The sequence below is a fragment of the Tachyglossus aculeatus genome, chromosome 4 (assembly GCF_015852505.1).
Source record: "Tachyglossus aculeatus isolate mTacAcu1 chromosome 4, mTacAcu1.pri, whole genome shotgun sequence".
In the NCBI taxonomy this organism is placed as follows: domain Eukaryota; kingdom Metazoa; phylum Chordata; class Mammalia; order Monotremata; family Tachyglossidae; genus Tachyglossus; species Tachyglossus aculeatus.
Window position 1 is genome coordinate 127847822 of NC_052069.1, and position 26166 is coordinate 127873987.

General features: G+C 48.5%; 1 long non-coding RNA gene and 1 other non-coding gene across 2 annotated transcripts in view; one reads left to right on the plus strand and one right to left on the minus strand.

Moving 5' to 3' along the window:
- LOC119927229 overlaps nucleotides 1–886 on the minus strand; it is a 307572-nt gene extending 306686 nt beyond the window's left edge. Inside the window, exon 1 of the long non-coding RNA XR_005450392.1 lies at nucleotides 808–886. This is a non-coding gene — a long non-coding RNA (uncharacterized LOC119927229). The remainder of the gene's footprint in view (nucleotides 1–807) is intronic.
- A 24204-nt stretch (nucleotides 887–25090) lies between these two features.
- Nucleotides 25091–25252, plus strand: LOC119927577. The gene has a single exon (XR_005450569.1). It is a non-coding gene; the product is annotated as a U1 spliceosomal RNA (small nuclear RNA).
- The last annotated feature ends 914 nt before the right edge of the window (nucleotides 25253–26166 follow it).

Consider the following 26166-nt stretch of genomic DNA (forward strand, 5'->3'; position numbering starts at 1 on the left):
CCTTTCCCACTCCTCTTCCTCTTGCTCCCCAACCCACTTTTCTTCCTCCTCCCCTTCTCCCCCTCCCCACCTGCTCTTCTTCCTCCCCTTCCCCCTCCCCACCCGCTCTTCCTCCTCCTCCCCCCTCCGACCTCACTCTTCTTCCTCCTCTCCTTTCCCACTCCTCTTCCTCTTGCTCCTCAACCCACTTTTCTTCCTCCTCCCCTTCTCCCCCTCCCAACCTGCTCTTCTTCCTCCCCTTCCCCCTCCTCCCCTTCCTTACTCCTCTTCCTCCCCCTCTTCTTCTTCCCCCTCCCCCTCCTCCTCTTCTCCCTCCCCACCTGCTCTTCCTCCTCCTCTTCCACTTCCCCACTCCTGTTCCTCTTGCTCCCCACCCCACTTTTCTCCTTCCTCTCCTTCTCCCTCTCCCCACCCACTCTTCCTCCTCCTCTTCCTCCCCTCCCCACTCCTCCTCCTCCCCATCCCACTTTCCTTCCTCCTCCCCTTCTCCCCTTCCCCACTCCTCCTCCTCTCCCTCTTCTTCTTTCTCCTCCCTAGCTGCTCTTCCTCCTCCTCGTCCTCTTTCCCATCCCCACTCCTCTTCCTCCTGCTCCCCATCCCACTTTTCTTCCTCCTCCCCTTCACCCCCTCCCGACCTGCTCTTCTTCCTCCCCTTCCTTACTCCTCTCTTCCTCCCCCTCCTCCTCCTCCTCCCCCTCCCCACTCCTCTCCCTCTTGCTCCCCATCCCACTTTTCTTCCCCCTCCCCTTCTCCCGCATCCCACCCGCTCATCCTCCTCCTCTCTTCCCCTTCGCTGGTCCTCCTCACCTGCTCCTCCTCCTCCTCTTCCTCCTCCTCCGTCGGCAGTCGTGCAGCCCTCTGCGCGCCCCGCGCTCCGGCCGCCCGGGGCCCGCACGTGGTCGGGCGCCCCGAGGCGGGGAGCGGGGGGCGGGGCCCGCGCGGGGACCCCCCCCCACACACACATACACACACACCCCGACCCCCATCGGGCCCCGCCCCCCGCTGTCGCGCCGAAGGCCCCGCCCCCGGGATCCTCGATCCCACTCTGGTTGGCCCCGCCGGCGCTGTATGCAAATACGCATGCTGACGTCACCCGTCACGTGGCTTTTGGCGTCGCTGCCCCGCTGTGAGCCGGGGGGGAGGAGGGGGGTATTTTCTTTTTTATTTTTTTTTTGCTTTTTTTTCCGTGCCCCTCCCCGTCCCTCCCCTCCCTCCCTCCCGCTGGCGCCGGGGTTTTGTTCCGCTGCCGGCTGGGAGGGAGTCCCGACCCCGTTTCGGATCCCCCGTGCGGGGCTGTCGGCGGCCCCCCCCTCCGCCTGCAGGTAAGAAACTTCCCCCGGCCTGCCCCTGCCCCGAGATCCCGGCCCGACACTCCCAACCAACTTTCCCACCGCCCAAGGTCGGCTTCAGCGCCACTGTGTGTGTGTGTGTGTGTGTGTGTGTGTGTGTGTGTGTAGCACCGAGCCGGGGAGCAGCGGAGCACAGCATGGGGATCATTGCCGAAGGGGGGGGAAGACCCCAGAGGTGGGAAGCCTTATTTCCCCTCTCCCGGGAGAAAGAATCCACCAGCCCCAGGGGCCTACAACCTGTTTTCCTTCCTTTGGGGGGTGGGCACAAGGAGCCGGGAGCACAAGTTTGGAGAAACTGAGCAAAGGGGGGGTGGAGGAGGTGGGAAACATGTCTACGTTTCCCTATGTCGACATAAGCACCAGAAAATATGGCGTCCGCTGTCGACAGGGCGTTACGTAGACCCCACTGTGTGTGTGTGTGTGTTTGCTTTTTAAAAAAAAATAAATAAATAAATAAAAATATATCTATATTTGTCTCCGCGAAAAAAAGGTGCAGCCCCCCCCCCCCCCCCCCATCCCGGTGCAAACGGGCCGGATTCCCACGGGACGGGACTCGGATGCCCAAGTTTTCATTTTGGAGGGGGGTTCCGTTTGGCTTCTCCCTTTTTTCTCTTCCCCCCCCCCCCCCCACCACTTTTGCTCGTGACGCTGTGTCCTAACGTGGTGGCAGGGAACAGAGACGCCTTAGGGTGTTGCGAGGATCCCTCCTTGAACTCCAGCAAACTGCAGCTCCAGGACCAGAGGGAAAAGCCCAAGATGCCTGGAAGAGCTCCAGACCCCCTGCTCTTCCCTCCCTTGAGGGATGTTTGTTGAGCGCTTACTGTGGGCCGGGCACTGTACTGTGCGCTCGGGGAAGACACGAGCTCCTGGAGGTGGACGCAGTCCCCGTCTTCGTCCCCGTTTACTTGATGAAGAAACTGAGGCCCAGAGAAGCCAAGGGAGTTGCACGGCCGATGGGAGGAATTGGAACCCAGGACCTGGCTCCGTCTGCCGGGCCATCCTGCTCCCTGGCTTTTCCCCACTGGTTGCAGAGATAAAGGGGCAGGAAGTCGGGGTCCGGAGGAGAAACTTTGCCACTTCTCCTCATCCCCTTTTCCCACTCTGTCACTGTTCCTCATCCACTTTTCCCTCCCACTGTGCCACTTTTCCACATCCACTTTTCCCTCTGACTCTGCCACTTCTCCTCATCCACTTTTCCCTCCCACCTCGCCACTTCTCCTCGTCCACTTTTCCCTCCCACTAAGCCACTTCTCCTCAGCCACTTTTCCTTCCCACTAAGCCACTTCTTCTCAGCCACTTTTCCCTCCCACTCCGTGTCACATCCTCTGTCCCACACCATCCCACAAAAAGTTAAGTGTTGTGGCTTGTGGCAGGTCTTTTAGTGGGTCGCCAGAGAGTTGCCGTTAAGTTCTGTGGCCACTTGTCCTCCTTTGGCCCTCTGTGGGAATCTGCAGAGTGCCCAGAAAGTTTGCAACAACCAGCGTCAACGTGAAGTGTGGGGTTGGAGTTTTTCTTCTCGAACTGATGGGGATTGGAGCCAGAGGTGGGAATCAAACTTGGTTGTTATACAGTGCTCTACACACAGTAAGTGCTCAGTAAATACGATTGATTGATTGATTGTTGGGAAGCAAAGTTGTGATTTGCAGAGTGACACCTGTTGGACTCACTGGCAGATTGTGATGGGTGGCAAAACTGTGTCTTCACCTCCCAAGCGCTTAGTACAGTGCCCCACACACAGTAAGTGCCCAATAAATCTGATCGATTGAGGGGCGGAGGGAGGGTCTGTGCCCTCAACTGTTAACTAATTTGACCTTTGTCTGCTTTTGCCATGGGAAGATAGTCTTTGAGTTGGCTTTATCAGGGTCCCTATGTGTCCCCTAACCCCTTTTCCTACACATAAGATTCTTTCCATCTTCTCCCAAGGTCTCTGATCAGGTCCTTTAGGGTCTGGGCGGGTGGCGGGGGATCTGGTGGAAAAGGTTTTTGTATCTTTGTCTTCCTCCCCTGCCAGTGAAAACAAAAGCCGCGGGCAAAGGTGAGAACTGTTTAAAAGTTAGAAAGAGGGAGAGACATCTAGCTAGGCAGCTCTTGGGCGAAGGGTGAGTTTAAGATTACAGGAGCACTGAATTTGCACAGTTTATTCCCAAGGCAGTCATCAGCTGACAACCCAGTCGCATAAATATCTTGTAAACTGGCACATTCAATATTAAAATAGGTTTGTGGAGCTTTCGAGTGGCTGAGCAGAACCGACACACTTGATTCTTTAACCGATTACTCCAAGGTGTATGCACTCCATATTTCAGGCAAGTCACAGATACCAAAATAAAGTTGAATCAAAACACGTTAGTGGCGATTTAGACCCTCGCGAGACTGCAGAAGTGTTCTCTGGTTTTAAGGGTTCCCGGTTGCCCTTGTTTGCGCATGTAACTAACTTCTCGCCAACTTGTACCATCAGGTAAGGCTGTACCTTAAAAAATCATCCCCCTGGGACAGAGCTAAGGCAAGATAGGGTTTTGCTACTAAAGTACCGAATCCCACAGTAAAGAATAAACATTAAAATGCCACTCTCAAAGCTCAGCTTAAAGATTCCTAAATCGTCTGTGTTTCTGTAATGGTCCTTGTCCAGGGGGTGAGACAGAAACAGACAGCGTGGCCTAAGGGAGAGACTATGGGCCTGGGAGTCAGAGGATTCATTCATTCAATCGTGTTTATTGAGCACTTGTGCAGAGCACGGTACTTGGTGCATTTTAATGCTGGCTCTGCCATTTGTCTGCCGTGTGACCTTGGCCAGGCCACTTTACTTCTTTATGCCTCTGTTCTTTCGCCTTTAAAATGGGGATGAAGACTGTGAGCCCGACGTGGGACAGGGACTACGTCCAACTTGATTATCTTGTATCTAATAATGGTATTTATTAAGCACCTACTATGTGCAAAGCACTGTTTTAAGTGCTGGGGAGGTTACAAGGTGATCAGGTTGTCCCACAGGGGGCTCACAGTCTTAATCCCCATTTTACAGATGAGGTAACTGAGGCACAGAGAAGTTGAGTGACTTGCCCAAAGTCACACAGCTGACATTGGCAGAGCCGGGATTCAAACCCATGACCTCTGACTCCAAAGCCCAGGCTCTTTCCATTGAGCCATGCTGTATCTACCACAGGACTTAGTTCACGACCTGGGGCACACTTAGCAAATACCACAATTACTATTATTATCATTATTATTTAGATTGAAGAGGTCAGGGTGGCAGAAGCAATATGGCATAATGGGAAGAACACAGGCCTGGGAGTTAGAAGACCTGGGTTCATTTGTTCATTCATTCATTCATATTTATTGAGCACTTACTGTGTGCAGAACTCTGTACTAACTGCTTGGAAAGAACAGTTCAGCAATAAAGAGACAATCCCTGCCCACAATGGGCTTAAAATCTAGAAGGGTTCTACTTCTGGCTCCACCATCAGCCTACTTGTGACCTTGGGCACGTGACTTCACTTCTCTGGGCCTCAGTTTCCTCATCTGTAAATTGGGAAGTAAATACCTGTTCTACTTCCTACTTAGACTTGAGCCCCATGTGAGACAGGAACTGTGTCTGACCTGACTGTCCCAAATCTACCCCAGTGCTTAGTATAGTGCTTCCCACGTAGTAGTAGTTTAGCAAATACCACAATACTAGCCCTCTCCTTCCTCTCCCCCTCCTCCCCCTCTCCATCCCCCCCACCTTACCTCCTTCCCTTCCCCACAGCACCTGTATATATATTTTTGTACATATTTATTACTCTATTTTACTTGGACATATTCTATTTATTTTGTTAATATGTTTTGTTTTGTTCTCTGTCTCCCCCTTCTAGACTGTGAGCCCACTGTTGGGTAGGGACCGTCTCTATATGTTGCCAACTTGCACTTCCCAAGCGCTTAGTACAGTGCTCTGCACACAGTAAGCGCTCAATAAATATGATTGAATGAATGAATGAATAATGGTAATAATTATAATTATTAGGTGCTTTTATTTGGTTTTGTTGGGGAGTGCCCTTTCAAAATGAAAATGCCCATGGGAAGAAGCACCGTGGCCTAGTGGAGAGAGTCTGGGACTAGGAGTCAGAAGGACCTGGGTTCTAATCCCAGCTCCATCACGTCTGCTTTGCAACTTTGGGCAAGTCATTTAACTTTTCTGTGCCTCAATTACCTCATCTGTAAAATGGAAAGTAAGGCTGTGAGCCCCATGTGGGACAGGGACTGTGTCCAATGTGATTGCCATGTATCCAACCCAGTGCTTAGAACAGTGCCTGCCACTTATTAAGTGCTTAATGAATACCATTTTTTTTTTTTAAATGAAAGAGGGTGACAAAAGCCAGCCTGTGCTGGTCCGAAAGAGAGCTTCCAAAGGGGGCAGAAAAGTGTCCATTTCAGTCTGCCCCCCAAATTACTGACCTGCCTCTGGGCCCAGGTGGGGAGGCTGTGGGCAGGGCTCTGAGCAGTCAATCGATCAGTCCTATTTATTGCCCACTTCATGTGTACAGAGCACCCTACTAAGCTCTTGGAAGAGTATAATACAGACACCTTCCCTGTCCATGATGAGCTTACAGTCCAGAGGGGGAGACTGACATTAATATAAATAAATTATGGATTTGTATGTAAATGATGTGGGGCTGAGTTGCCGGGGGATAAAGGGAGCAAACTGGGGCAACGCAGAAGGGAGTGGGAGAAGAGGAAATGAAGGCTTAGCCTCAGGGACTGCCCCTCTAAACTACAAGTTTGTCGTGGGCAGGGACTGTGTCTGCCAACTCTGTTATAATGGACTCTCCCAAGCACTTATTCCAGTGCGCTCCATACAGTAGGCACTCAGTAAATAATAATTATCATACTGTTACCTGCTTACTAAGTGCCAAGCACTGTTCTAAGCACTAGGATAGATGCAAGTTAATCCCACATGGGGCTCACAGTCCAAGTAGGAGGGAGGAGGATTTAATCCGCATTTTACAAATGGGTTAACTGAGGCCCAGTGAAGTGATTTGCCCAAGGTGTCACAGCTGACATGTGACAGAGCTGGGATTAGAACCCAGGTCCGGGCTCTTTCCACTAGGCCATGCCACTTCTCTAAATTCCGTTGGTTGATTGATTGATTGGTCTAAGTCCTCTTGGAGGAGATGTGCCTTAAGTAAGGCTTCAAACGATCTGACATCCAGTATCTGACACCCCCCTCCCTTCTCCTCAGAGGTTCTACTGTCCCAGGATAACCTGTCTGGCCAGCTGGGCTATGTGACTGACCCCTTACACGATCACAAAGGCCCAATTCCCTTTGCAGGGAACTTGCCCAGCTATCTGACAAACACAACAACAAAAATACATGAAAAGGAGACTTCCCTCGATTTTGTTAAGGAATGGAGATGTGCTGTGTCACTGTAAAATGCAGACAACCTGGTGTTTAGAGGCTTCCTAATCAATGGGTCAGTGGTATTTATTGAGCACTATTGTGTGCAGAACACTGAACTAAGCATTTGGGAGAGGACAATGCAACCGAGTTGGTAGGCACTTTCCCTGCCCACAACGAGTTTATAGTCTAGGGACAGTGTATAGTCAATTGGATTTATTGAGCGCTGACAGTAATTTTTAGGAGTGTCTTGAATGAGTTTCTCCCTCTAGACTGTAAGCTTGTTGTGGAAAGGGTACCTGTCTACGAACTCTGTTATTTTGTACCCTCCCAAGCACTTAGTACAGTGCTCCTCACACAGTAAGCACTCGGTAAAATGTGATCGATTGATAAGTTTCTGTATTTGATAAATTGGTTTCATTGGAAGTTTTTAAAGTCAAAAGCTTGGTTTTGTTTTTGAGAAGCATCAAGGCCTAGTAGGTAGAGCACAGGCCCAGGAGTCAGAAGGACCTAGGGTCTAATCCCAGGTCCACCACATTGCCTGCCATGTGACCCTGGGCAAGTCACTTCACTTCTCTGGGCCTCAGTTCCCTCACTTATAAAATGGAGATTAAGACCAAGATCCCCGTGTGGGACAGGTACTGTGTCCATCCAACCTGATAATCTTATATGTACCCCACTGCTTAGCACAGTGCCTGGCACATAGTAAGCACTTAAGAAATACCATATATAAAAAGTCTTAACCAGTGTGATTTGCCATTTCCTCCAATTGAGTGGGTTTGATTTTGGGAGACTATTGGGGAGTTGGGGGAAAAGGTGAGTCAGGGACTCCTGAAGGCCAAACCCGGCCTGTCTGTGAGCTCTGTGGAGAGGGAAAGCGGGAGGAAGAGAGAGAGAGAGACACTGATTTTGGATCTGTAGTGTGTGGGCCAAAGCACTTGGGAGGCTGGGAAAGAGCCTCCTCCCCTGGCATCCTGTCCATCAGCTCTGTTGTACTGGACTCTTCCAAGTGCTCAGTACCGTGCTCTGCACACAGTGAGCACTCAGTAAATACCATCGATGGATCGATTGACTATGGACTGTCCCTCTAGAATACAAGGTCATTATGAGCAAGGAATGTGCCTACCAACTTTGCTGTGTTGGACTCTCCTAAGTATTTAGTACAGTGTTCTGCACACAGTAAGCACCCAATAAATGCCATTGACGGATTGATCCAGCTCTGGTCCTGCAGGACTTAATAATGAATAATAATGATGGATCTCTCACTCCGTCCCTTCTCCCCTCCTTAACTTCCATCTTCAACCGCTCACTCTCCACTGGTTCCTTCCCCTCTGCCTTCAAACATGCCCATGTCTCTCCCATCCTAAAAAAACCCTCTCTTGACCCCACCTCACCTTCTAGTTATCGCCCCATCTCCCTCCTACCATTCCTTTCCAAACTCTTTGAATGAGTCGTCTACACGCGCTGCCTCGAATTCCTCAACACCAGCTCTCTCCTCGACCCCCTCCAGTCTGGCTTCCGTCCCCTACATTCCACGGAAACTGCCCCCTCAAAGGTCACCAATGACCTCCTGCTTGCCAAATCCAACGGCTCATACTCTATCCTAATTCTCCTCGACCTCTCAGCTGCCTTCGACACTGTGGACCACTCCCTTCTCCTCAACACACTATCCAACCTTGGCTTCACAGACTCCGTCCTCTCCTGGTCCTCCTCTTATCTCTCCGGTCATTCATTCTCAGTCTCTTTTGCAGGCTCCTCCTCCCCCTCCCATCCCCTTACTGTGGGGGTTCCCCAAGGTTCAGTTCTTGGTCCCCTTCTGTTCTCGATCTACACTCACTCCCTTGGTGACCTCATTCGCTCCCACGGCTTCAACTATCATCTCTATGCTGATGACACCCAAATCTACATCTCTACCCCTGCTCTCTCCCCCTCCCTCCAGGCTCGCATTTCCTCCTGCCTTTAGTACATCTCCATCTGGATGTCTGCCCGCCACCTAAAACTCAACATGTCCAAGACTGAACTCCTTGTCTTCCCTCCCAAACCCTGCCCTCTCCCTGACTTTCCCATCACTGTTGAGGGCACTACCATCCTTCCCGTCTCACAAGCCCGCAACCTTGGTGTCATCCTCGACTCCGCTCTCTCATTCACCCCTCACATCCAAGCCATCACCAAAACCTGCCGGTCCCAGCTCCGCAACATTGCCAAGATCCGCCCTTTCCTCTCCATCCATACCGCTACCCTGCTGGTTCAAGCTCTCATCCTATCCCGTCTGGACTACTGCATCAGCCTTCTCTCTGATCTCCCATCCTCGTGTCTCTCCCTACTTCAATCCATACTTCATGCTGCTGCCCGGATTGTCTTTGTCCAGAAACGCTCTGGGCATGTTACTCCCCTCCTCAAAAATCTCCAGTGGCTACCAATCAATCTGAGGAGGCAGAAACTCCTCACCCTCAGCTTCAAGGCTCTCCATCACCTCGCCCCCTCCTACCTCACCTCCTTTCTCTCCTTCTACAGCCCACCCCGCACCCTCCGCACCTCTGCCGCTAATCTCCTCACCGTGCCTCGTTCTCGCCTGTCCCGCCATCGACCCCTGGCATTCCCTGGCCTGTAATGCCCTCCCTCTGCCCATCTGCCAAGCTAGCTCTCTTCCTCCCTTCAAGTCCCTACTGAGAGCTCACCTCCTCCAGGAGGCCTTCCCAGACTGAGCCCCCTCCTTCCTCTCCCGCTCGTCCCCCTCTTCATCCCCCCTGTTTTATCTCCTTCCCTTTCCCACAGCACCTGTATATATGTTTGTACATATTTATTACTCTATTTATTTATTTTACTTGTACATATCTATTCTATTTTATTTTGTTAATATTTTTGGTTTTGTTCTCTGTCTCCCCCTTCTAGACTGTGAGCCCTCTGTTGGGTAGGGACCGTCTCTATATGTTGCCAACTTGTACTTCCCAAACGCTTAGTACAGTGCTCTGCACACAGTAAGTGCTCAATAAATACGATTGATTGATTGATTGGGTATATGTTAAGCCCTTACTATATGCCAGGCACTGTATTAATAATAATTATATGTGTTAAGCACTTAGTATGTGCCAAGCACTGTTCTAAGAACTGGGGTAGATAGAAGGTAATCAAGTTGTCCCACATGGGGCTCACAATTTTAATCCCCATTTTACAGATGAGTACTAAGCACTGGAATAGATTCAAGCTAATCAGGTTGGACCCAGTCCCCGTCCCACATTGGGCTCAGTGTCTTCATCCCCATTTTATAGATGAGGACTTCTTTGTAGGAGCAAGGTAATTGAAGGGAGGCTTAATCTCTGTTTGTAATCCTGGGTGGCTCAGATTAATAATGGTTTTTGGCTGCCCTGTCCAGTAAGGGGGATTCCTTCCTATCATTCACGTGCCAGGTGCCCTGTCTGGGCACTTTATGGGGCAGCAAGACATACAGGCTTTATGTGCATATATATAATTTATTTATATTAATGTCCATCTCCCCCTCTAGGCTCGTTTTGGACAGGGAATGTGTTTATTGTTATATTGTATTCTCCCAAGTGCTTAGTACAGTGCTTTGCACACAGTAAGCACTCAATGAATATGATGAAATGAATGAAGGAGTGAATGGAGGCAGGACATGGGGGTTGAGAGGCATTGCAGATGGCAGGATGATAGGATGTCTTGGTTTGATTCACAGTAAATCTTCAGGGATATGGACAGGTTGGCTCTGGCTGTTTGGGAGATGGGAGAGTTGTTTTTCTTCTGTCCGCATGTCCCTATTAATCAATCAGTGGTATTCAGTGGTATTTATTGAGCACTCACTGTGTGCAGAGCATTGGACAAAGTGCTCGGGAGAGGGCAGTACAACAGAGTTAGTAGACATTCTCCCTGCCCGCAGAGAGTTCATAGTCTAGCAGTGGAAGCAGGGACTGTCTCTCTATATGTTGCCGATTTGTACTTCCCAAGTGCTTAGTACAGTGCTCTGCATACAGTAAGTGCCCAGTAAATATGATTGAATGAATGAATGAATAAATAAATCAGTGACCCATATAGACGTCTTTGGGGCTGAGGGGGGCCGTGTGTGTGGGGGGGGGGGGGGTGAATACAAGGATGCAAGTTGAAGTGCAAGGGTGAAGCAGAAGGGAATGGGAGAAGAGGAAATGAGGAGATGTGCCTTCACTAAGGCCTTGAAGTTGGGGAGAGTCATTGTCGGATTTGAGGAGGGAGGGCGTTCCAGGCCAGAAGCTGGACCTGTGCGAGATAGACGAGATCCAGGGCCAGTGAGTAGGTTGGCATTGGAGGAGAGGAGTGTGCCGGCTAGGTTGGAGTAGGAGAAGTGTGGCCAGGTGAATCAGTCAGTCCAGTATGAAGGTTTTGATGTTTGTGCCGCTGATCAGTTCCTTTGGTGAAGAGAAGGTTTGCATGTGTGTGTGTATTCAGTGGTATTTACTGAGTGCATCTGGTGTACAGAAAGCAGTGGATTAAGTGTTCAGCCCAATCGAGTAATTGTGGTATTTGTGTTTGTTAAGCTCTTTTAATGGGCCAAGCACTGTGCTACTAGAAGCAGCGTGGCCTAGTGGAAAGAGCCCAGGCCTGGGAGTCAGAGGACCTGGGTTCCAATCCCAGCTGTGCTACATTCCTGCAGTGTGATCTTGGGCCAGTCACTTCACTTCCCTGGGCCTCACTTCCCGTATCTTCAAAAATGAGGATTCAATTCCTGTTCTCCCTCTTACTTAGACTGTGACTGTAAGCTCATTGTGGTCAGGGAATGTGTCTGTTACATTGTTGTATTGCAGTCAGCCAAGCGCTGCATACAGTAAGTGCTCAATAAATATGATCAAATGAATGAATGTGAGCCCCACGTGGGAACTAATTAGCTTGTATCTACCCCAGTGCTTAGTACAGTGCCTGGCACCTAGTAAAGAGCTTAATGGGAACCACATTCTATTGGAGTGGGCAGACTCGATCCTTGTCCTTAAGGAGTGTATAATCTAGTAGGCAGAAGTGGAGTACTTGATTGGGGAAATGTAGTGAGAAGCAGCATGGCCTAGTGAAAAGAGCCCTGGCCTGGTACTCAGAATGACCTGGGTTCCAATCTCAGCTCCACCACTTGTCTGCTGTGAGACCTTGGGCAAGTCAGTCAGTCAATCAATGGTATTGGTTGAGTATTTACTATGTGCAGAACACGCTACTAAGCGCTTGGGAGAGTACAATCCAAAAGAGTTAACAGACACATTCCCTGCCCAGTTGATGGTCTGCTTTTTGGGCCTCGTTTCCCTTACCTGTGAAATGGGGATTGAGACTGTAAGCCCAGTGTGAGACAGGGAGTGTGTCCAACCTGAATATCTTGTATCCACCCCCATGCCTAGAACAGTGCCTGGCACATAAATGCCATTACACAAAAAAATGTGTGGAATAGGAAAAGAAGGGGACACCATGGCAGAATTTGGGAATGTTATTCCCACCATCCACATCCATCTGGGAGCAGCAGATGGTATCATTCAGAAATTGTGCATATTAAGTTGCAGCGGGGCATTTCCCTTACTGCAGGTTCTGCACTATGTGACCCCTGCATCCTAGGAGAACTGGGGCCGTCAGAACCGAGATGGGATCTCCACTAGGCCTGCTGCCTGAGTTCTACCAAGTCCCGTGTGAGTGCTCACTTCGCACTGGTTTCTTGGGTGGCTCTCAACTGGTTAAGTTATTCTTTTTATTTTAATGGTCTTTGTTAAGCATTTACTATGTGCCAGGCAGTGTACTAAGCGCTGGGGTAGATAGAGGCTAATCAGATTGCACACAGACCCTGTCCCACATGGGGTTCACAGTCTTCATCCCCATTTGACAGATGAGGGAACTGAGGCCCAGAGAAGCAAAGTGACTCGCCCGAGATCACACAGTAGACAAGTGGAGGAGCAAGGTCCTTGTGACTCCCAGGCCCGGGTTCTATCCACTAGGCCACAAGCCCAGCAGGGTCTGGAAGTGGGAGAGGATCGTTGTCCCCAAAGTGGGGGCATTGCGGGGGGAGGCTGTGTGCACTCTGGAGAGGGCAATGTGGAGTGGGAAGGAGGAACACCTTCCCCCCTCCCCTCCAAACACACATAAAATCGGGTCCCTTTAGTTGAAACAGAGAATTCCCCGACTTCAAGTGCTATGGATTTTTTTTTTATCCATAAATAGCTCAGAAGCCTCTTTCTGGCCCGTTTCTTCACTGCAAAGTTCACCCGATGAAAACTTTGAGGTCAGATATTCCCATGATCCAGTGTGAGAGGAGACTTTGTTTCGGGGAAACTGGACAGCCCAGCCTCTCACGTAGCTGGGGAGGAAGATGAGGGAGGAGGAGGAAGAGAGGCAGGAAGGAGGAGGAAGAGGAGAAAACTAAGGGAAAAGGAGACTGCTCTCTTGGCTGATCTTTAGCAGGAAGAGGCTCATTAAGGTTGAGAACTCTAGCATTAGGGAAGCAGCGTGACCTGGGAAAGAGCCCACACCTGGGAGTCAGAAGACTTTGGTTCTAAATGCCAGCTCTGCCACTTGTCTGCTTTGTGACTTTGGGCAAGTGACTTGACTTCTCTGTGAGAGCCACACTGTCCCCCTGGCCTCCACAGCTCCTTGGGGGTAAGTCCTACCCCGGAAATACTCGGAGCTTGATTAAAAACATTGTGTTCAGGGACGTGTGGAGATGAGCAGCTGATATTTGCTCTCCTCTTCCTGCGTTCTGGTTTTGTTGTGTTTGGTTTTCCTGGTAATATGTGTCCATGTGGGAGCTCTGAGTGTATTTTGCTTGTAATTATGAAAATAATAAAATAACTGTGGTATTTCTTAGGTGCTTAGTATGTGCCAAGCACTGTACTAAGCGCTTGGGTAGGTACAAGCTAATCAGATCAGACACAGTCCCTCCCCCACATGGGGCTCACAATCTAAGGTGGGAGACAGAATGGGTCTTTTTTATGGTAGTTGTTAAGCACTTGCTAGTGCCAGGCACTGTACTAAGCTCTGGGATAGATTCAAGCTAATTAGGTCAGACATAGTCCATGTCCCACATGGGGCTCTCTGTTTTGTCTTCTATAAAATAGGGATTCAGTACCTGTTCTCTCTCCTACTTATTGGTGAGCCCCATGGGGGACAATGGGCTGTGTCCAATCTGATTATCTTGCATGCCCTCTTGCACTTAGTCTGTGCTTGACAATCAATGTCAGTCAATCAGTCGTATTTATTGAGGGCTTACAGTGTGCAGAACACTGTATTAAGCATTAGGGAGAGGACAGTACAGCAGAATTAGCACACCTGTTCCCTGCCCAGTAATAGTAGCAGCATGGCCTTGTGGACAGAGCCAGGACCTGGAGGTCAGAAGAACCTGGGTTCGTTCATTCAGTCATTTATTCATTCAATCGTATTTATTGAGCGCTTACTGTGTGCCGAGCACTGTAGTAATCGCTTGGGAAGTACAGGTTGGCGACATAATAGAGACGGTCCCTATCCAACAACAATCTCACAGTCTAGGAGGGGGAGACAGACAACAAAACAAAACATGTGGGCAGGTGTCAAGTCATCAGAGTAAATAAAATTAAAGGTAAATGCACATTATTTACAAAATAGAATAGTAAATACGTACAAGTAAAATAAATAGAGTAATAAATCTGTACAAACATATATACAGGTGCTGTGGGGAGGGGAAGGAGATAGGGAGGGGGAGATGGGGAGGAGGAGAGGAAAAAGGGGGCTCAGTCTGGGAAGGCCTCCTGGAGGAAGTGAGCTCTCAGTAGGGCTTTGAAGGGAGGAAGAGAGCTAGTTTGGCAGATGTGTGGAGGGAGGGCATTGCAGGCCAGGGGGAGGATGTGGGCCAGGGGGTGATGGCGGGACAGGCGAGAACGAAGTACAGTTAGGAGGGTAGCAGCAGAGGAGTGGAGGGTGCGGGCTGGGCTGTAGAACGAGAGAAGGGAGGTGAGGTAGGAGGGGGCGAGGTGATGGAGAGCCTTGAAGCCGAGAGTGAGGAGTTTTTTCTTGATGTGTAGGTTGACAGGCAGCCACGGGAGATTTTTGAGGAGGGGAGTAACATGCCCAGAGCGTTTCTGCACAAGGATGATCTGGGCAGCAGCGTGAATTATAGACTGAAGCGGGGAGAGACAGGAGGATGGGAGATCAGAGAGGAGGCTGATGCAGTAATCCAGTCAGGATAAAATGAGAGATTGAACCAGCAAGGTAGCGGTTTGGATGGAGAGGAAAGGGCGGATCTTGGCGATGTTGCGGAGGTGAGACCTGCAGGTTTTAGTGATGGATTGGATGTGAGGGGTGAACGAGAGAGCAGAGTCGAGGATGACACCAAGGTTGCGGGCCTGTGAGACGGGAAGGATGGTAGTGCCGTCAACAGTGACGGGAAAGTCAGGGAGAGGGCAGGGTTTGGGAGGGAAGACAAGGAGTTCAGTCTTGGACATGTTGAGTTTTAGGTGGTGGGCAGACATCCAGATGGAGATGTCCTGAAGGCAGGAGGAGATACGAGCCTGGAGGGAGGGGGAGAGAGCAGGGGCAGAGATGTAGATTTGGGTGTCATCAGCGTAGAGATGATAGTTGAAGCCGTGGGAGCAAATAAGGTCACCAAGGGAGTAAGTGTAGATCGAGAACAGAAAGGGACCAAGAACTGAACCTTGGGGAACCCCCACAGTAAGGGGATGGGAGGGGGAGAAGGAGCCTGCAAAAGAGACTGAGAATGAACGACCGGAGAGATAAGAGGAGAACCAGGAGAGGACGGAGTCTGTGAATACAAGGTTGGATAGCGTGTTGAGGAGAAGGGGGTGGTCCACAGTGTCGAAGGCAGCTGAGAGGTCGAGGAGAATTAGGATAGAGTAGGAGCCATTGGATTTGGCAAGCAGGAGGTCATTGGTGACCTTTGAGAGGGCAGTTTTCGTGGTGTGTAGGGGACCGAAGCCAGATTGGAGGGGGTTAAGGAGAGAGTTGGCATTAAGGAATTTGAGGCAGCGGGTGTAGGTGACTCATTCTAGGAGTTTGGAAAGGAATGGTAGGAGGGAGATAGGGCCATAACTAGAAGGTGAGGTGGGGTCAAGAGAGGGTTTTTTTAGGATGGGGGAGACATGGGCATGTTTGAAGGCAGAGGGGAAGGAACCAGTGGAGAGTGAGCGGTTGAAAATGGAAGTTATGGAGGGGAGGAAGGAAGGGGCGAGAGATTTCATAAAATGAGAGGGAATAGGGTCTGAAGCACAGGTGGATGGAGTAGCATTTGAGAGGAGGGAGGAGATCTCATCTGAAGATACTGCTGGGAAGGATGGGAGAGTAACAGAGAGGGTTGAGAGTGGGGGAGTTGGAGAAGGGGGAGGAGTGACTTTGGGGAGCTCAGACCTGATGGAGTTAATTTTACTAATAAAGTAGGAGGCCAGATCGTTGGGGGTGAGGGATGGAGGAGGGAGGGGAACAGGGGGCCTGAGAAGGGAGTTAAATGTTCGGAAGAGCTGACGGGGATGATGGGCATGGGTGTCAGTAAGGGAGGAGAAATAGTTTTGCCTGGCAGAGGAGAGGGCAGAGTTAAAGCAGGAAAGGATAAACTTGAAGTGAACAAGTTTGGCGTGGTGTTTAGACTTTCGCCAGCAGCGTTTGGCAGCTCGAGCAGAAGAGCGAAGAAGGCGGACAGTGGCAGTGATTCAAGGCTGTGGGTTATTGGTACGAGAGCGGCGAAGGGAAGGGGGAGCGAGCGAGTTTTGTTGAGTAGAAAGGGTAGAGTTGAGAGCAGTAATCTGGTCATCAAGATTGGGTAGAGAGGAAAGGGAGGGGAGGTGGGGTGTGATGCTCTGAGAAAGATGGATGGGGTCGAGAGAGCGGAGGTCTCTGTGAGGTAGTAATATAGATTCTAATCTGTGCTCCGCCCTTGTCTGTTCTGTGGCCTTGGGCAAGGCACCTCACTTCTCCAGTCTTCAGTTCTCTCGTCTGTAAAATGGGGATTGAGTCTGTGAGCCCCACGTGGAACTGGGACTGTGCTCTACTTGATTAGCTTTTATCTACACCAGCACTTAGTATAGTGCTTGACACACAGTAAGCACTTAATAAATAAGCGTTTGTGGGCAGGGAATCTGTCAGTTATTATAGTGTACTCTCCCAAGCTCTTAGTACAGTGTTCTGAACACAGTAAGCACTCAACAAATACAATTGACTGAAATACCATAAAAACCTTTGGACTTACAGGCTGGAGGCACCTAGTAAACATTCAACAAATACCATGTTCTGATGGCAGTGACTTTCTTCTCCCTCCATGCCCCATACTGAGTCATTAGTGCCAGCTCTCACCACTTGTAGGGCTCCTGGTCTCCTTCCCTCCCCACCCCCCAAAACCTCTGTGTCACCACTCTTGCCCCCCACCCAACTTCTTCCTCTCTGTTTATCCCAGCAACTCCCCCAGCCCGTTGACCCCTCCTCATCCATCTTCTCATCCTTGGCCTAGCATCTCCTAGACATGCTTGGCCTACTGTCTAAGGCCTAGGCCTAGGAGACAGAATGACTTGGGTTCCAATCCTGACACCACCAGTTGTCTGCTGTGTGACCTTGGGCCACTCAGTTCACTTCTCTGAGTCTCAGTTCCCTTCTCTCTAAAAAGTGGGGATTGACTGTAAACCCCATAAGGGATTTTGTTGCTGAATTGTACTTTCTAAGCACTTAGTACAGTGCTTGCAATCAATCAATCAATCAATCGTATTTATTGAGTGCTTACTGTGTGCAGAGCACTGTATTAAGCACTTGGGAAGTACTAGTCGGCAACACATAGAGACAGTCCCTACCCAACAGTGGGCTCACAGTCTAGAAGGGGGAGACAGAGGACAAAACCAAACATACTAACAAAATAAAATAAATAGATATGTACAAGTAAGATAAATAAATACATAGAGTAATAAATATGTACAAACATATATACATATATACAGGTGCTGTGGGGAAGGGAAGGAGTACAACAGAATGAATGAATGACAGGGACTGTGTCCAACCTAATTTGCCTCTACTCACCCCAGCAGTCAGTACAGTGCTTGGCATCCAGTAAGCACTTAACAAATAATAATAATAATTATGGGGGGTTTTAAGCGCTTACTATGTGCCAGGCACTGTTCTGTGCACTGGGGTAAATACAGGGTTATCAGGTTATCCCATGTAGGGCTAACAGTCGTCATACCCATTTTACAGATGAGGCAACTGAGGCACAGAGAAGTTAAGTGGTTTGCCCAAGGTCACACAGCAGACAAGTGGCAGAGCTCGGCTTAGATTCCACATCCTCTGACTTTCAAGCCCGTGCTCTTGCCACGAAGTCAAGAAAGGCCATTATTAGTAGTATTATTATCATCATCCTTTACACTTCCCTCTTCTCATTGGTCCCAGTGTGAGCCTGTTGGAGGCGTACAATCCAAAACTTCAGGAGAACAGGTATCTTATCCCCATTTTACAGGTGAGGAAGCTGAGGCATTGAGAGTTTAAGTAACTTGACCTAGGTCATGCAGAGTTGGAGGTAACAATAGAACCCCAGTTTCCTGACTCCCAGCCTTGGATTCTTATCCCATAGTCTGGGCTCTGTCCTGCCCCTAGACCCACTCCCCCTCTTTATCCCAGCAGAGTGATCCTACTGTTTCTGGTAATCACTTGATTAATGTATGGGCACCCCAAAGAGGCTTGAAGTATTGGTTCTATCCTCAAATCAGTGTCCACCATCCAAAAGGAAATAATACTGGTCTTCCTTGGAGGAGACTGGACTTCATCAACAGAGCCTAGGCCAAGCACTCTTACATGATTTACCCAATGCAGTTAATAAAATGCAGAGCTTTTTCTCCTTACAGTAAAGCTTTATTTGGTTGGGGGGGGGGGGGGGAGAGGAAAAGCTGGCAAAAGCATTTGCAGTGACTAGTAGTAATGATGATAATTGTTATTATTATGGCATTTAAGAACTTAAAGCAGGCCAACCACTGCACTAAGCACTGGGACAAATAGAAGATCATCAGGTCTGACACAGTAAGAAGGAAACAGATGAACCTGTGGGTTCACAGGTCTGCTCACAGAGAAAACAGCGTTTTCAGAATAGAAAGTTAAATCGCTTTCAGTCTGGAGGGAGGGAGGGAGAGAGAGAGAGAGAGAGAGTGTTTTTGTGTTTTATGAGCAGAAACTGCCTATCTAGGGAGACAATGAACATGCCAAGTTCTAGCATCCTGTGCCTTAAGTAGATATTAAACCTTATAAATCAAAGTTTTTATGATAATATGATGCTGCAGATTAAAACTATGAGATGTTCCTCGTGTGAGGTTTTGAGCGAAGCGCCCTTAAAGTTATTGTTAGTTACCTACTCCTGTTGTTGGCTATTCATAATAAAATTCTCAAAACCCTTTTGGCAAATTATAGTTTTAATAAAATAATTACTTAAATAGAAAACTTTACTGGAAATGTAGCCCAACGATCACCAGCATTATGTGATCTCATAACTTCTCGAGTTGAAAAGACTTGCCACTGGACTGATGATTTGACAGACTCAAATCTGAGACCAGCCAGTGAGAATAGTCAAGATAAGTTGTACTTAGCGAGCACTTTTTTGTGTATGTGGTATTTGTAAAGTGCTTAGTATATGCCAGGCACTGTACTAAGCTCTGGGGTAGATACAAGTTAATCAGGATTAACTTATTATTATTTTATTTTGTTATTTTATTTTATTTTGTTATTTTATTTTGTTAGTATGTTTGGTTTTGTTCTCTGTCTCCCCCTTTTAGACTGTGAGCCCACTGTTGGGTAGGGACTGTCTCTATGTGTTGCCAACTTGTACTTCCGAAGCGCTTAGTACAGTGCTCTGCCCACAGTAAGCGCTCAATAAATACGATTGATTGATTGATTGATGGACTCAATCCCTGTCCCACACAGGGCTCACAGTCTTCATCCCCATATTACAGATGAGGTAACTGAGGCAGAGAGGTTGAGAAATGAAGTGATTTGCCCCAGGTCACACAGCAGACAACTGGTGGAGCCAGGAGTGCTGTGTGCAGAGCATTCATTCATTCATTCATTCAATCGTATTTATTGAGCACTTACTGTGTGCAGAGCACTGTACTAAGTGCTTGGGAAGTACAAGTTGGCAACATATAGAGATGGTCCCTACCCAACAACAGGCTCATAGGCTAGAGCACTGTTCTAAGCACTTAGGAGAGTACAGTGTAACAGATTTGATAGATACATTCCCTGCTCACAACAAGCCTACAAGTCTAAAGGGAAGAATAGGGAATATTTTAATTTAAAAAAGGGAAAGCTAGTGGTACAGGAGGAAGGGGTCTGTAATCATTAGTACTTCCTAGACTATAGCTGGGAACATGCTTTCTGCTTGAAGAGGCTCTTCAAAGGTTTTCAACAGTTCTGTTATTGCTGAGAGCAGCTTCGCTGATGATAGTCTGTTTACATCACCATGCAAATGAGCACCAGTCTGCTTGGCCTGAAGGAAACACTGTTAGCTTTGCCTCTTGTCCTCTTACCTCTTGATTGGGTTTGTGTGAGTTTGGGCCGGCGAGAGGCCCCAGTGTGGTTTCGATTTGGACCTTCTGAGCCCAGCGAGACGAGAAGGTGAAAGAGTGGAAAACATATTGTGGATGGAGTGGGGGAATTTTGCAAGCCTGAACTCAGCATTTGCTACAGTGCCTGGTGTATAGTAAGTGCTTAACAAATACCATAATTTTTTATAAAGGCTGTCAAAGAGGAAAAGAGCCCCTGCCACACACTTGGTTCCTCTAGTGCTAACCTTCTCACTATGCCTCCATCTTACCTGACTCGCCACCAGCTTCTCACCCACATCCTGCCTCTGGCCTGAAGCACCCTCCTTCCTCAAATCTGCCAGATAGCAACTCTCCTCTACTTCAAACCCGTATTGAAGACTCATCTCCACCAAGAGGCCTTCCCAGACTAAGCCCTACTTTACCTCATCTCCCACTCCCTTCTGCATTGCCCTGACTTGCTCCCTTTCCTCGACCTCTCAGCTGCCTTCGACACTGTGGACCACCCCCTTCTCCTCAACACGCTATCTGACCTTGGTTTCACAGACTCCGTCCTCTCCTGGTTCTCCTCTTGTCTCTCCAGTCGTTCATTCTCAGTCTCTTTTGCAGGCTCCTCCTCCCCCTCCCATCCCCTTACTGTGGGGGTTCCCCAAGGTTCAGTGCTTGGTCCCCTTCTGTTCTCGATCTACACTTACTCCCTTGGTGACCTCATTCGCTCCCACGGCTTCAACTATCACCTCTACGCTGATGACACCCAGATCTACATCTCTGCCCCTGCTCTCTCCCCCTCCCTCCAAACTCGCATCTCCTCCTGTCTTCAGGATATCTCCATCTGGATGTCTGCCCGCCACCTAAAGCTCAACATGTCCAAGACTGAACTCCTTGTCTTCCCTCCCAAACCCTGCCCTCTCCCTGACTTTCCCATCTCTGTTGACGGCACTACCATCCTTCCCGTCTCACAAGCCCGCAACCTTGGTGTCATCCTCGACTCCGCTCTCTCATTCACCCCTCACATCCAAGCCGTCACCAAAACCTGCCGGTCTCAGCTCCGCAACATTGCCAAGATCCGCCCTTTCCTCTCCATCCAAACCGCTACCCTGCTCGTTCAAGCTCTCATCCTATCCCGTCTGGACTACTGCATCAGCCTTCTCTCTGATCTTCCATCCTCGTGTCTCTCCCCACTTCAATCTATACTTCATGCTGCTGCCCGGATTATCTTTGTCCAGAAACGCTCTGGGCATGTTACTGCCCTCCTCAGAAATCTCCGGTGGCTACCAATCAATCTGCGCTTCAGGCAGAAACTCCTCACCCACGGCTTCAAGGCTGTCCATCACCTCGCCCCCTCCTACCTCACCTCCCTTCTCTCCTTCTGCAGCCCACCCCGCACCCTCCGCCCTTCTGCCGCTAATCTCCTCACCGTACCTTGTTCTCACCTGTCCCACCATCAACCCCAGGCCCACGTCATCCCCCGGGCCTGGAATGCCCTCCCTCTGCCCATCCGCCAAGCTAGCTTTCTTCCTCCCTTCAAGGCCCTACTGAGAGCTCACCTCCTCCAGGAGGCCTTCCCAGACTGAGCCCCTTCCTTCCCCTCCCCCTCGTCCCCCTTTCCATCCCCCCATCTTACCTCCTTCCCTTCCCCACAGCACCTGTATATATGTATATATGTTTATACTTATTTATTACTCTATTTTACCTGTACATATCTATTCTATTTATTTTATTTTGTTAATATGTTTGGTTTTGTTCTCTGTCTCCCCCTTTTAGACTGTGAGCCCACTGTTGGGTAGGGACTGTCTCTATATGTTGCCAACTTGTACTTCCCAAGCGCTTAGTACAGTGCTCTGCGCACAGTAAGTGCTCAATAAATACGATTGATTGATTGATTGATTGATTACCCCACAGCACTTAAGTCTATATCTGTCATTTTATTTATTTGTATCAATGTCTGACTCCCTGCTTCTAGACTGTGTGCTCATTGTGGGCAGGGAATATCACTTTTTATTGTTGTATTGGACTTTCCCAAGTGTTTAGTGCACTGCTCTGCATACAGTAAGCGCTTACTAAATATGATTGCACGAATGAAGGAAGATTGTTTTTTCTTTGATCACTCAATGGTAGAGCACCATACTAAGTGCTTGGGAGAGTTTTTTTTATTCTATTCATCAAGTGTTTATTATCAATCAATCAATCAATCACATTTATTGAGTGCTTACTGTGTGCAGAGCACTGTACTAAGCACTTGGGAAGTACAAGCTAGCAACATATAGAGACAGTCCCTACCCAACAGTGGGCTCACAGTCTAGAAGGGGGAGACAGAGAACAAAACCAAACATACTAACAAAATAAAATAAATAGAATAGATAGGTACAAGTAAAATAAATAAATATTATGTGACAGTTTATTATGTGACAGGCCCTGTTCTAAGTGCTAGGGGAAGATACAAAGTAATCAGGTTGGACCCAGTTCCTGACCCACATGGGGCTCACAGTCTTAATTCCCATTTTACAGATGAGGTAACTGAGGCACAGGGAAGTTAAGCGACTTGCCCAAGATCACCCAGCAGACAAGTGGAAGAGCAGGGATTAGAACTCAGGTCCTTCTGGCTCCCAGGCCCAGGCTCTGTCCATTAGGCCACGCCGAGCCCAATACAACAGAATTAGCAGCTGTGTATCCTACCCACAGCAAGCTTCCAGTCTTGAAGGGGAGCTCATAATCGGTGAGTATCTTTGCCTGTGAAGCTCAGGGTACCTGCTCACTGTGGTATTTATTAAGTGCTTACTATGTGTCAAGCACTGTTCTAAGCATTGGAATAGACTCATCAGGTCAGTAAGAGTCCCTGTCCCACATGGGGCTCTCAGTCTAAGGAGGAGGGAGAACAGGTATCAAATCCCCATTTTACAGGTGAGGTAACTTTAGGCTCAGAAAAGTGAAGCGACTTACCCAAGCTCATGCAGCAAGCAAGAAGCAGAGCCGAGATTAGAACCCAGCTCCTCTGTTGTTTTTTGTTTGTTTTAAAGTATTTGTTAAGCACTTACTAGGTGCCAGACAGTTTATTCTGATCCACTTGGCCAAGCAGTCCCCGGGTTGAGGACTACTGAGCGTTGACAGGTGGTCATTCCATCAGTCAATCGTATTTATTGAGCACTGTACTAAACACTTGGGAGAGAATGGTATAACAGAGTTGGTAGGCATATTCCCTGCCTACATTGAGCTTACAGTCTAGAGGGACAGTCTTTTATCAATCAATCAGTGGTATTTATGGAATGCTTACTATGTGCAGAGCACTGTACTGAGTGCTTGGGAGAACCCAGCAGAATAGAGTTGATAGACATGTTCCCTACCCACAGCAAACTTCCAGTCTGGAGGATAGCGTAGAGGATTGGGGGAGCCATGCATTCACCAGCCGTGAAAAGCCAAAGTTGCGATATTAAATCACGGTGTCCTGTTCTCAGACGGTCTGGGATCTGATCTAGCCCTCCAAGAGTGAAGTGAGGAGTTTCAGAGTTGGAAGAGATTTTGCCAGAGAAGCAGCATGGCTTAGCGTTTAGAGCCTGGGCCTGGAAGTCAGAATATATGTATATATGTTTGTACATATTTATTACTCTATTTATTTATTTATTTATTTTGCTTGTACATATCTATTCTATTTATTTTATTTTGTTAGTATGTTTGGTTTTGTTCTCTGTCTCCCCCTTTTAGACTGTGAGCCCACTGTTGGGTAGGGACTGTCTCTATATGTTGCCAATTTGTACTTCCCAAGCACTTAGTACAGTGCTCTGCACATAGTAAGCGCTCAATAAATACGATTGATGATGATGATGATGATGATGAAGAACCTGGGTTCTAATCCCAGCTCTGCCCCTTGTCTGCTTTGTGACCTTAGGCATGTCACTTCCCTTCTCTTGGCCTCATTTCCCTCATTTGTAAAACGGGGATTAAAACTGTGACCCCCAACATGGGACAGAGACCGTGTCCAACCTGATTAGCATTACCCCAGTACTTAGTACTGTGACTGGCATACAGTAAGCGCTCAGCTTAAAAAATAACATAAAGAAGAAGAGCAAGGGGTGGTGGTGGTTCATTGCTAAGGGATTGGATGAATGCAGGAAACTAGAAATCGGTCAGTCAATTAATGGTATTTATTGAGCGCTTTCTTTGTTCAGAGCACTGGACTAAGCGCTTGGAAGAGTACAGTATCACAGAATTGGTAGGCATGTTCCCTGCCCACAAGGAGCTTACAGATGGATATGTACTTAACTGCTAAAGGGCTGAGGTGAAAACCAAAGTGCTTAAAGGAAACTTAAGCACTTGTGCAAAGGCGATGCAGAAGGGAGGAAGAAAAGGGTTTAGTCTGGGAGAGGTACTTTTATAAGGGCATGGGAAGTGGGGAGAGTAGTGGTCTTTGTCAATGGAAGTAAGCTTGTTGTGGGCTGGGAACTTGTTTACCAACTCTGATGTATTTTTATCCTCTTCCAAATGTTTGGTACAGTGTTCTGCACACGGGAAATGCTCCCTAAGTACCACTGATTGATTGACTGAGGGATTTCCAGGCCAGAGGGAGGAAGTTGGGAGGGGCCAACAGCGAGAAGGGCAAAATGGGTACAGTGACACTAAAGATACATGGTATAAAAGTGGAATAGAAGCAGAAGTGGTCTGTTAAAGAATTCTGGAAAAGTCTGGGGAAGAAAGCCTGACTGGGCATTGCTATTGCCTTTAATGATGGTATTTATTAATCATGGTATTTTTAAGCACTTACTCTGTGTGGAGCACTCTACTAAGCATTGGAGTTGATACAAAGTATTCAGTTTGGACACGGTCCCTGTCCCTTAAGGGGCTCACAGTCTAAAAGTAGGAGGGAGTAGCATTTAATCCCCATTTTACAGATGCTTACCTGGCAGGGGAGACACCATGATCACGTAGGTGATTTTCCCAGGGTGAGGCTCAGCCATTGCACTCCGGCTGTGCTGACCCCTGCGATTTCCCCAAATGCGGGAAACTCAACTGCATAATTTGTGGTAGTGGGGGACTGTGTTCATGGTTTTTTTCAAGCACTTAGTACAGTGCTCTGCACACAGTAAGCGCTCAGTAAATACGATTGAATGAATAACATCTTAGAAGTGAAGTGTCTTGCCCAACATCACACAGCAGACAAGTGGCGGAGTTGGGATTAGAACCCAGGTCCTCTGACTTCCAGGCCTGGTCTCTATCCTGTGGACCACACTGCTTGTCTTCTGTTCTTAGCTTTGGGTTAAAGTGGTGGTGTAATGGGAGATGCTGCCCTCTAGACTGTAAGCTCCTTGTAGGCAGGGAAAGTGTTGACCAGCTTTGTTATATTGCACTCTCCCAGCCTCTCAGTACAGTGCTCCACAAAAAGTAAGCGCTCAATAAATACTGTTGCCCTCTAGACCATAAAATCCTTGTAGGCACAGAATCTGTCTACCTACTCTGTTAAACTGCACTTTCTCAAGCCCTCAGTACAGTGCTTCACACACAGTGAGTGCTCAGTAAATACAGTTGAATGATCCAATGTTAGAAGATAATTTACAATTCAAATGCAAACACAAAGGTGCTGTTCAAGTCTCCTGTTAACTCATTAGCAATGATCAAATACTTTCTCCCCTCACTTAGTGATTAAGTGGGATCCTTTACATGAAGCCAATGTGATTACCTTTATAACCAATGACTAGGGAAGAGTGGGGGGGGGGGGAGGGGAGAGGGAGAGTGTGTGTGTGTAGGTAGTGGGGGAAGGGGATGGGTTGAAAGGAGGGAAGGAAAGTTGGAAGTTTCCCAAGCCAAGCTGCGGGACTCAAAACGTTACAGGGTCATGACCACTGGGAAGGGTGGTTTCGGACCCCCTGATTTGTGTGGGTTTTTTTTTCCTCTCTACCGGAATGCGTTGTTTATTTACTGGAACTCGCATCGCTATTTAGCTTGGGAAATGGGTTTTTGCATGGTCAGT